Genomic DNA, 10,970 nt, shown 5'->3' on the forward strand with positions numbered 1-10,970 from the left:
GTTAGAACAGAGTAGAATGTTAGTAATAGAATGTTTTAAAGATAGAACGCTACTGCTAGAATACTATAATGTTTGAATGTTTATAGCGTTAGAATGTTTATAGCATATATCGTTAAATTTTCGAAATGTTAGAATGTTGGAATGTTGGTATATCTGAATGTTAGAACGAAAACTAGAAAAATCTTTACTACAATGTTAGAATGCTAGATATAATGACATACCAGAAACATGATATTTACAATGTTAGAATGATACAGCGTCAGAATGTTAAGAACGTCTCACCTACCAAGACAAAATAAAACCCAACATGAGTTAATTCTAAAATAATTTCATCTCTATTTTTAGCAGAAATATTTTGGGGGACGATTTTCAAAAGTTTACAAAAAATAATATCGTATTTAGTTTAGGTCTTGACCTTTTGTCTAAAGTTAAATAAGAACAAAATTTATATTTATATAAATAGTTTCTGAGAAATTTAACTATGTGTATATATGAATTTCCCTTTATCTGAAATGGAAGGAAAATTAAATATTCAGATATAAAACTGCATGTAGATTAGACACCTTAGGTTAGTTCACCTAATTATTAAACACCATAACGCTATCTACGGGGGTTAGGTTAGGTTAGGTGAGGTTAGACTGGGTTGGGTTAGATTGGGTTAGGTTATAATGGCTTAAGTTAAGTTAGGTTAGGTAAGGTTAGACTAGGTGAGGTTAGATTATGTAAAGTTAGAATAGAATAGGTTAGGTTAAATGAGATGGGTTAGGCTAGGTTAGGTTAGGTTAGGTTAGGTTAGCGTCCGTAAGTTTAATCACCAAGAGATAAGCTGGCGTGCAAAACATATATTATTTTTTATATAGATCAGGTAGAGGGTTTACACGAATATATGAATAAAGTTGTATATAAAGGCTATAGACAACTTCAAATATATGAAACTCGCTATCACGTCTTCCCCCCCTCCCCCCCCCCCTCCCCCAAAAGTACTTTCCATATTGTTTTGTGTTGTTAAATTAATTCCCAGCATTATATAGATATTTGCTATGGTCTGGATCAGGTACACATATTTTAGGTCAATTTTGGTAGACTAACAGATGTAATCCCCCGAAGAAAAAAATATAGGTGTCTGCGACCTTCGACTTTTATAAAATTAAAAAACAAAATCACCCTTTTTAGAAAACTTCCGTGTGGGGGCTATAGTGAGGTATATATATATTAGCCTTTTGGTATCGTAATATAGCACATACAGTTGCCTATGTGATGAAGAAATAGCTGAAAACACCAATTATAGTTGAGTTTTTTTTTCCTTTATGCCACGAAAGCTTTTAAAAATAGACCAAAATAAAATAAAATTCATTTGCCAGGTTTCGGATTAATTGAGCTCAAGGCGAAGGAGTGACGATTAATTGTTGACAGGAAGAAAAACGACGGGAAAACACAATATATTTCCTTCCTTGAGGCGACGGACTCAAAATCTCTCTCTCTAACTAACCTTCCTATTTCATTTTTCATTTTGTTTTGCCTTCACAGGTAAATTATTTTTACTCTGTATTTTCATATACCATTTGTAGTAGTACTTCTCAACCTAATATTGAACTTGGTAAGGTGTTTCTTCAACCTGGTATCTTACCTGTAGTTGTGTTTGTGTTCTGTACGTGGTAATAGCAGGTAACTTACAGGAGGAACATTTACCTTCGTCAAACATAAAACAGAGTAAAAGGCTCGAGAACTTACCAGTGTGGCGGCAGGTGTTTGCTTACATTGATCCCTCACACCACCGTCTCGGCCGCCTGCATCAGCTGATCCACTTGACAGTACAGATCGGTCCTCGCCTTCGAGTACTCCTCTGAGCCTTTGTGTTGAAGCCTCAAACCTGGATACTCGTCCGCATCTTTCTCTTGAAGCCTCATGTCCCCCGGGTAGTCTTCGGGGTCTTCATGAGGCTGGAGTCTTACCCCAGGATACTCCTCGGAGTCTTTGTATTGAGACCTAAAGCCGAGATAGTCCTCAGAGTGTCTGCGCTGTTGTAGCCTCTCGTCAAGGTTGTCCTCGGAGTCCGAGCGTGGAATCCGGATTCCAGGATAGTCCTTGAGACCTTTGCGTTGTAAAGACCGGATTCCCGCGTAGTCCTCCACGTCCAGGTGTTGTAGTCTTACCCCGGGGAAGTCCTCTGAGTCTTTGTGTTGGAATCTTACTCCCGGATAGTCCTCCGGGTCTTTGTGTGGGAATCTTACTCCTGGGTAGTCCTCGGAGTCTTTGTGCTGCAGTCTTACCCCGGGAAATTCCTCGGAATCTTTAAGAGGGAGCCTTATACCCGGGTAGTCCTCGGAGTCTTTGTGCTGCTGAAGTCTTACCCCCGGATATTCCTCGGGGTCTTCGTGTGGCAGCCGGACGTTCGTGTACACCTCGGCTGACGCAGACGACGGCTGTCAGCAGGAAAGACAAGAACAAGATGGAGGATCACCACAAACAAAACACAAACAACATAAACAAGGCACCCTAGCTACACCCAGCAATAATCACCCTAGCTACACCTAGCAATAATCACCCTAGCTACACCCAGCAATAATCACCCTAGCTACACCTAGCAATAATCACCCAAGCTACACCCAGCAATAATCACCCTAGCTACACCTAGCAATAATCATCCTAGCTACACCCAGCAATAATCACCCTAGCTACACCTAGCAATAATCACCCTAGCTACACCCAGCAATAATCACCCTAGCTACACCCAGCACACCACCCTAGCTACACCTAGCACAATCACCCTAGCTACACCCAGCAATAATCATCCTAGCTACACCCAGCAATAATCACCCTAGCTACACCTAGCAATAATCACCCTAGCTACACCTAGCAATAATCACCCTAGCTACACCCAGCAATAATCATCCTAGCTACACCTAGCAATAATCACCCTAGCTACACCCAGCAATAATCACCCTAGCTACACCCAGCAATAATCACCCTAGCTACACCTAGCAATAATCACCCTAGCTACACCCAGCAATAATCACCCTAGCTACACCTATAATCACCATCCTCTAGCACTAAAATCATCCTAGCTACCTAGCAATAATCATCCTAGCTACACCTAGCAATAATCACCCTAGCTACACCTAGCAACAATCACCCTAGCTACACCTAGCAATAATCACCCTAGCTACACCCAGCAATAATCATCCTATACACCCAGCAATAATCATCCTAGCTACACCTAGCAATCATCCTAGCTACACCTAGCAATAATCACCCTAGCTACACCTAGCAATAATCACCCTAGCTACACCTAGCAATAATCATCTAGCTACACCCAGCAATAATCACCCTAGCTACACCTAGCACTAATCACCCTAGCTACACCCAGCATAATCATCCTAGCTACACCCAGCAATAATCACCCTAGCTACACCTAGCAATAATCACCCTAGCTACACCCAGCAATAATCACCCTAGCTACACCTAGCACTAATCACCCTAGCTACACCCCAGCAATCACCCACACCCAGCAATAATCACCCTAGCTACACCTAGCAATAATCACCCTAGCTACACCTAGCACAATCATCCTACGCTACACCTAGCAATAATCATCCTAGCTACACCTAGCAATAATCACCCTAGCTACACCCACAATAATCATCCTAGCTACACCTAGCAATAATCACCCTAGCTACACCTAGCAATAATCACCCTAGCTACACCCAGCAATAATCACCCTAGCTACACCTAGCAATAATCACCCTAGCTACACCTACAATAACACCCCTAGACCCAGCAATAATCACCCTAGCTACACCCAGCAATAATCACCCTACTGCTCAGCAATAATCACCCTAGCTACACCCAGCAATAATCACCCTAGCTACACCCAGCAATAATCACCCAGCTACACCCAGCAATAATCACCCTAGCTACACCCAGTAATCATCCTATACACCCAGCAATAATCAACCTAGCTACACCTAGCAATAATCACCAGCTACACCGCAATAATCACCCTAGCTACACCAGCAATAATCACCCACCCAGCAATAATCACCTAGCTACCACAATAATCACCCTAGCTACACCCAGCAATAATCACCCTAGCTACACCCAGCAATAATCACCCTAGCTACACCCAGCAATAATCAATCCTAGCTACACCTAGCAATAATCACCCTAGCTACACCCAGCAATAATCACCCTAGCTACACCCAGCAAAATCATCCCAGCTACACCTAGCAATAATCACCCTAGCTACACCTAGCAATAATCACCCTAGCTACACCTAGCAATAATCACCCTAGCTACACCCAGCATAATCACCCTAGCTACACCCAGCAATAATCACCTAGCTACACCCAGCAATAATCACCTAGCTACACCCAGCAATAATCACCCTAGCTACACCCAGCAATAATCATCCTAGCTACACCAGCATAATCAATCCTAGCTACACCTAGCAATAATCACCCTAGCTACACCTAGCAATAATCACCCTAGCTACACCTAGCAATAATCACCCTAGCTACACCTAGCAATAATCACCCTAGCTACACCTAGCAATAATCACCCTAGCTACACCTAGCAATAATCACCCTAGCTACACCTAGCAATAATCACCCTAGCTACACCTAGCAATAATCACCCTAGCTACACCTAGCAATAATCACCCTAGCTACACCCAGCAATAATCATCCTAGCTACACCTAGCAATAATCACCCTAGCTACACCCAGCAATAATCACCCTAGCTACACCCAGCAATAATCACCCTAGCTACACCTAGCAATAATCACCCTAGCTACACCCAGCAATAATCACCCTAGCTACACCTAGCAATAATCATCCTAGCTACATTCATCAATACTCATCCTAGCTACACCCAGCAATAATCACCATACCCACACCATCCTGTAGAGACACACCCTAGCCACATCCTAACAGTACACACCCTAGCCACACCCTCCTGTAGAGACACACCCTAGCCACACCCTCCTGTAGAGACACACCCTAACAGTACTCACCCTAGCCACACCCTAACAGTACTCACCCTAGCCACACCCTAACAGTACTCACCCTAGCCACACCCTAACAGTACTCACCCTAGCCACACCCTAACAGTACTCACCCTAGCCACACCCTAACAGTACTCACCCTAGCCACACCTAACAGTACACACCCCTAGCACACCCTCTGTGAGAGACACACCCTAGCCACACCCTAACAATACTCACCCCTAGCCACACCCTCTAGCAAAGACACACCCTAACAGTATTCACCTAGCCACACCCTCCTGTAAAGACACACCCTAGCCACATCCTAACAATACTCACCTAACCCACACCCTCCTGCAGAGACACACCCTAGCCACACCCTAACAGTACTCACCCTAGCCACACCCTAACAGTACTCACCCTAGCCACACCCTAACAGTACTCACCCTAGCCACACCCTCCTGTAGAGACAGACCTACAGCGTCGTAGACAGGAGTCAGTATAGGCACCTCTGTCTTCGGTCCACCAGCTGCCAGAAGGTCAAACGTGTCCTCTACGGGAGACAGAGAGACACACGTGAGAGACAATGTTAATGATACACGAAGAGACATCTATTGGAGACATACGAGACATTAAGAGAGGTCTGTGGGGTGAGAGATACAGGTAGACATGGAGAGACATTTTATGGAGAGAGACAGAGAGAGAAAATGATCCATATGAGAGACAGAAGAGATATCTAGAGAGATTAGTGGAGGAGACACAGAGAGAAATGAGACTCTTATTATACATAAAGAAAACTGTAAAAGAGAAATGAAGAGACAAGAGTGAGACTAAAAAGAGACAGTTAAGTGTGACGCATGAAATAATTAGAGCAGAGAGAGAGACAGTGAGAGAGATAGATAGATAGATAGATAGATAGATAGATAGATAGATAGACATAAAGAAAATCATATATTAATCAACACATGAAAAAAATAATGAAAAAAATGTGTTAAAATATCTGTAAAAAAATAATAAAAAACAAAGTAACAAAGAGAAAAAAATAATAAACGGGGAATTACTGCAGACAGAGAGAGAGAGAGAGAGAGAGAGAGAGAGAGAGAGAGAGAGAGAGAGTGATGGGAGAAGGGAAGATGAATGAATGATGTAAATATTAGGAGTGAAATAGACAGAGCATCAGTACTGTTGTTGTATACAGAGGGAACGACCCAACGTCAGGTCATTCAGATGAAAAATGACAATCGTTAGTGAATGTATAATAATGTGTAATAATAAAATAAATAAAGCAAATAATAAGTGAAAAGAAAGGAAGATCAAATAAAGAGAGAAAGGAAACTAGGAAAAAAATAATTATTGGTCTGAATGGATATAGAATAAGCGAAGAATTAGGGGAAATAAATGTCCCAGGGAATGGTAGAGTAAATGATAAATTTAATCAATGGAAGAAACGAATAAATATATGAGAAATGCAATGGGGAACGATAACTATATCAAAAGGAAATAAAGATTGAGACAGAGAAATTAAGTTTGAGTAAATGTTGGGTTAACCAGAATGAGGGGAATAATGAAAACGGATAACATAAGAGACGAGGAATTGAAGAAACTGTTAAATAAAGATCTGATTAGGGTTGACTAAAGGTAATATGTAATAGGAACGGAAAGTAAAAGAAGAAACCCAGAGAATGACGGAGGAGAAGGAAGGAGAGGGTGAGAGAGGTAAGAAATAGGAAGGAAAAAAAAACCAGAGAGAGAATGGCCAAGGAGGAGAGGGAGAAAGAGGAGGAGGAGGAGGAAGAGGAAGGAAGCATGAGTGGGAACCATGGCGTCGTGTGGTGGTGGCGTCTGATATCGGGTCGTGTACAATGACAGATCTGTTGATAGTTTGTTATGGGAAGGGGGAAGGCCATAGCACAAGGCATCTGTTATGATTGTCAGATAAATGAATGATAGCGAATGAAGGGAAAGAGATGGAGAGAGAGAGAGAGAGAGAGAGTCTGTGTAAGTGTGTACGTACGAATCTATGTGAATTCGAACCAGTGTTCTTGTGTTCTATTCTAGAGCGTTGTTTCCCAAACCTCGTTCATCTCTCCTCCCCTCCTGTATACGCTCCGACCCAAATTCCGGTCCTCCCTTACATCTCTCTCTCTCTCTCTCTCTCCGTGCCCTCAGTCCCCCACCTCTCTTTCTCCCCTTTGCTTCTTCATACTTTCACTTTCTCTTGTTCTCCTTTTCTTCCCTCTGTTTCTCTTCCTTTTATCTCTCACTTCTCTTTCCTTTCTCACTTCCTCACTTTACTTTCTATTCCAATTTTTTTCTGTTCTTCCCCTTCTTAATCATCTTTCCTCTCTCCTCTTACCTTTCTCTCTCTCTCTCTCTCTCTCTCTCTCTCTCTCTCTCTCTCTCTCTCTCTCTCTCTCTCTCTCTCTCTCTCTCTCTCTCTCTCTCTCTCTCTCTCTCTCTCTCTCTCTCTCTCTCTTCCTTTCCTCACTTCTCATCCCTCTCTTCACCACTCAATCCTCTCTTCCATACCACTCCCTCCCTCATCCCTCTCACTTGTCACCATTTCTTCCTCCAATCTTACCCTCTTTCTTCCCTCAGCCCTCTCATCATAACCCACTCTCCCCTCTTACTCGATCATTCTTTACAACTCTCAACCTTTCTTCTCACACTCCTCTCACCGAACCCCACTCACTTTTCTCTCTCACACCTTTCTTCCCCTCACCACTCTTCCCTCTCACACCTTTCTTCCCTCACCACTCTTCCTTCTCACACCTTTCTTCCCTCACCACTCTTCCCTCTCACACCTTTCTTCCCTCACCACTCTTCCCTCTCACCCTTTCTTTCCCTCACCACTCACACGACCTGACCACCTTACCCACCTCTTGCTCCGCCAATCTGCAAAGTTTTAACAAGTTCCACCGCCGCCACCACCACCACCACCACCACCACCACCGCCACCACCAAGCAATAAATTTTTTTCACTAACCGAGTTTCATTGTATTCATCATTGACGTCTACAAGGAACCTAACCTAACCTAACCAAACCTACCCTAACTCAACCTAATTTTAACTGAATCTATAAATAAACTTAATGAACCCTAAAAGAACGTAACTAAACCTAACTAAACTTAAACTCATCAAAATACCCTAAGAATATCAGGGTAAGTCATTGTAGCTTCGATTTGGTTGGTCAGTTTCGTCTGCCATCGAATGTAGACAAACATGGCGTAGACTTTGATGATGTCATAGATCTCTCGAAGGCTCATTATGGTTCAGATGTTGACATATTACGAGGACAATTATTATCGAATATAAATACACAATCTGTAAGAGGATTTTGTTCGTATTGTGAGGCACTGGTAGCTGTACTTACACATTGTCTCGTTATTTTTGTTACATCTTCAAAATTTCCTTTTATAAACTTGTTTACGTGTTACTTAATGCTTTATTGACCTTATATAAAAACATTACATTTACTTATTTAAATTAGTTTTAGTTTACTTAGAATAACGTTAATAAGACATATGTTTCAGGTGTTTATGTATGTTTCAGTTCAATTTCTTTAATAAAATTGAGGGAAAGTTTCAATTGCTTAACGTAACGTTTCATTTTACTTTGATACGTTTCATGTTACTGCCTAAAATAAAATTCGACATTACTTTATAACCAAAATGTAAATATAATTTGTTTTAGTGCTTTGGTGTTTCAGCTGTGAGTTTCAGTTCTCACTAATAACCAAAAAGTCCTAAATTACTCTCCTTGTGTCGTGTTTCAGTTGTTTCAGTCTCCACTCTCACTAACAGGGAGTAAAACAGTGTGGTGTTTTACGTCAAGTGACCTGAGGAGTTATGTTTCCCGTCCACTCACTTGACATCACCTCACTTGACACTTGCACTTGACACTTGACACAAATGACACTTGACTCACTTAACACTTGACATTTACTTCACTTAACACTTGACACAAATGACACTTGACTCACTTAACACTTAACTCACTTGACACTTGATACAAATGACACTTAACTCACTTGACACTTAACTCACATGACACTTAACTCACTTGACACTTGACACATTTGACACTTGACACCTTAACTCACTCTCCCTTACTCTCCGTGCTCTCTCTCTCTCTACCTCTTCCCCATCTCTTTCTTTATCTTACATTTCTTTCATTCATTCATTCTCTTCCTCTCCCCTCTCCTCTCTCCCCTTTCCTCTCTCCCTTCCTCTCTCTTCCTCTCCCTCTCATTCATTCGCTCAGACTCTCTCATTCACTCTCACAACCCCTCTCACTCACTCTCTTTTTCCTCTCATTCACTCTCACAACCCCTCTCACTCACTCTCTTTTTCCTCTCATTCACTCTCTTTCCTCAATGAACTCATCCTTCCACCCCTCTTCTGTCCCATTTTCCCCACCTCCCTCACCTCCCTCACCACCTCTCACCTTCCTCCACATTTCCCCAGCACTTACCAACAATATTCTGCGCCACGTCAGGATTACTCTCATCAAAAGTGAGTTTGGTAAGGTCGCTTTCTCTCTCTCTCTCTCTCTCACTCCCTCTCTCATACACTCACCTACAGTATTCGGCACTACGTCAGGATTACTCTCATCAGAAGGTAGTCTAGCAGTGTCGTGTTTCCTGGAGTGGTTGTTCCTCCTCCTTCTGCAGTAGTGCCTCACCCACACGCCGCCCACCAACACCAGCAGCAGCAGTAGGAGTCCGCCTAACACCTTCCCTACTGAGTTGCTGCCGCTTCTTGAGTCTGTGAAGGCCAATGGTAGCGTAGTTATAACCTGGCCTCACTTTGCATGTATGTATGTATGTATGTATGTATGTATGTATGTATGTATGTATGTATGTATGTATGTATGTATGCATGCATGTATGTATGTATGTATGTATGTATGTATGTATGTATGTATGTTTGTATGTATGTATGTATGTATGTATGTATGTATGTATGTATGTATGTATGTATGTATGTATGTATGTATGTATGTATGTATCATTTATTTAACTATCTATGTGTCAAGGTTGATTTTATAAGAAGGCAGACTGGTAGGGTTTGTCTGTCTGTCTGTCTGTCAATGTCTGTCAATGTGTCTGTCTGTCTGGCTGTCTGTCTGTCAAAGTCTGTCTGTCAAAGTCTGTCAATGTCTGTCTGTCAATGTCTGTCTGTCTGTCTGTCTATGTAACTCTCCAGTTAAACCCTTAAAATTAACCTAACCTATTAATTTATTCAGTATATTGTAATTTATTCAGTATATTGTAATTTATTCAGTATATTGTAATTTATTCATTTATCCTAATATTTTATGTTTGATCTTGTTATTGGCACTATAATATTCTCAGTGTTAATAATACTTAACGTCTACTTAAAAATTGTGTAAATATAATTGGTACTAATTAATTATATATGTGTGTTAATAATATTGGAATTCTTAATTATCTGTAATATTAATATGGGTAATAATTAGGTGTGGGTTAATGATATTGGCACTCAAATTATCAGTGTGTGTTAATGATATTGGTAATAATGGTAAATAAGAGTGAGTGAGTGAGTGAGTGAGTGAGTGAGTGAGTGAGTGAGTGAGTGAGTGAGTGTGTGAGTGAGAGTGAGAGTGTGTGAGTGAGTGAGTGTGTGAGATTAAGTGCATGTGTGAGTGAGTGAGTGAGTGAGATTAAGTGGTGTGTGAGTGAGTGGAGGAGTGGGAGGAGTGAGTGAGTGAGTGAGTGTGAGAGAGAGGAGAGGTGTGGAGTGAGAGTGTGTGAGATTAATGCATGTGTGAGTGAGGAGTGAAAAGGAGGAGGAGTGAGTGAGGAGTGAGAGGATGAGGAGTGAGTGAGAGTGCGTGCGTAAGCGAGTGAGTGGAGGTCCTGAGGTATAGGCATACACCACCACGGGCTGGGAGGTCATGGGTGGGAGGTCACGTACCTGTGGAGGTCCTGGAGGTCCTGGAGGTATAGGCTACACCACCACGGCCT

This window comes from Homarus americanus, unplaced genomic scaffold (genome assembly GCF_018991925.1).
Source record: "Homarus americanus isolate GMGI-L3 unplaced genomic scaffold, GMGI_Hamer_2.0 scaffold3050, whole genome shotgun sequence".
Classification (NCBI taxonomy): Eukaryota; Metazoa; Arthropoda; class Malacostraca; order Decapoda; family Nephropidae; genus Homarus; species Homarus americanus.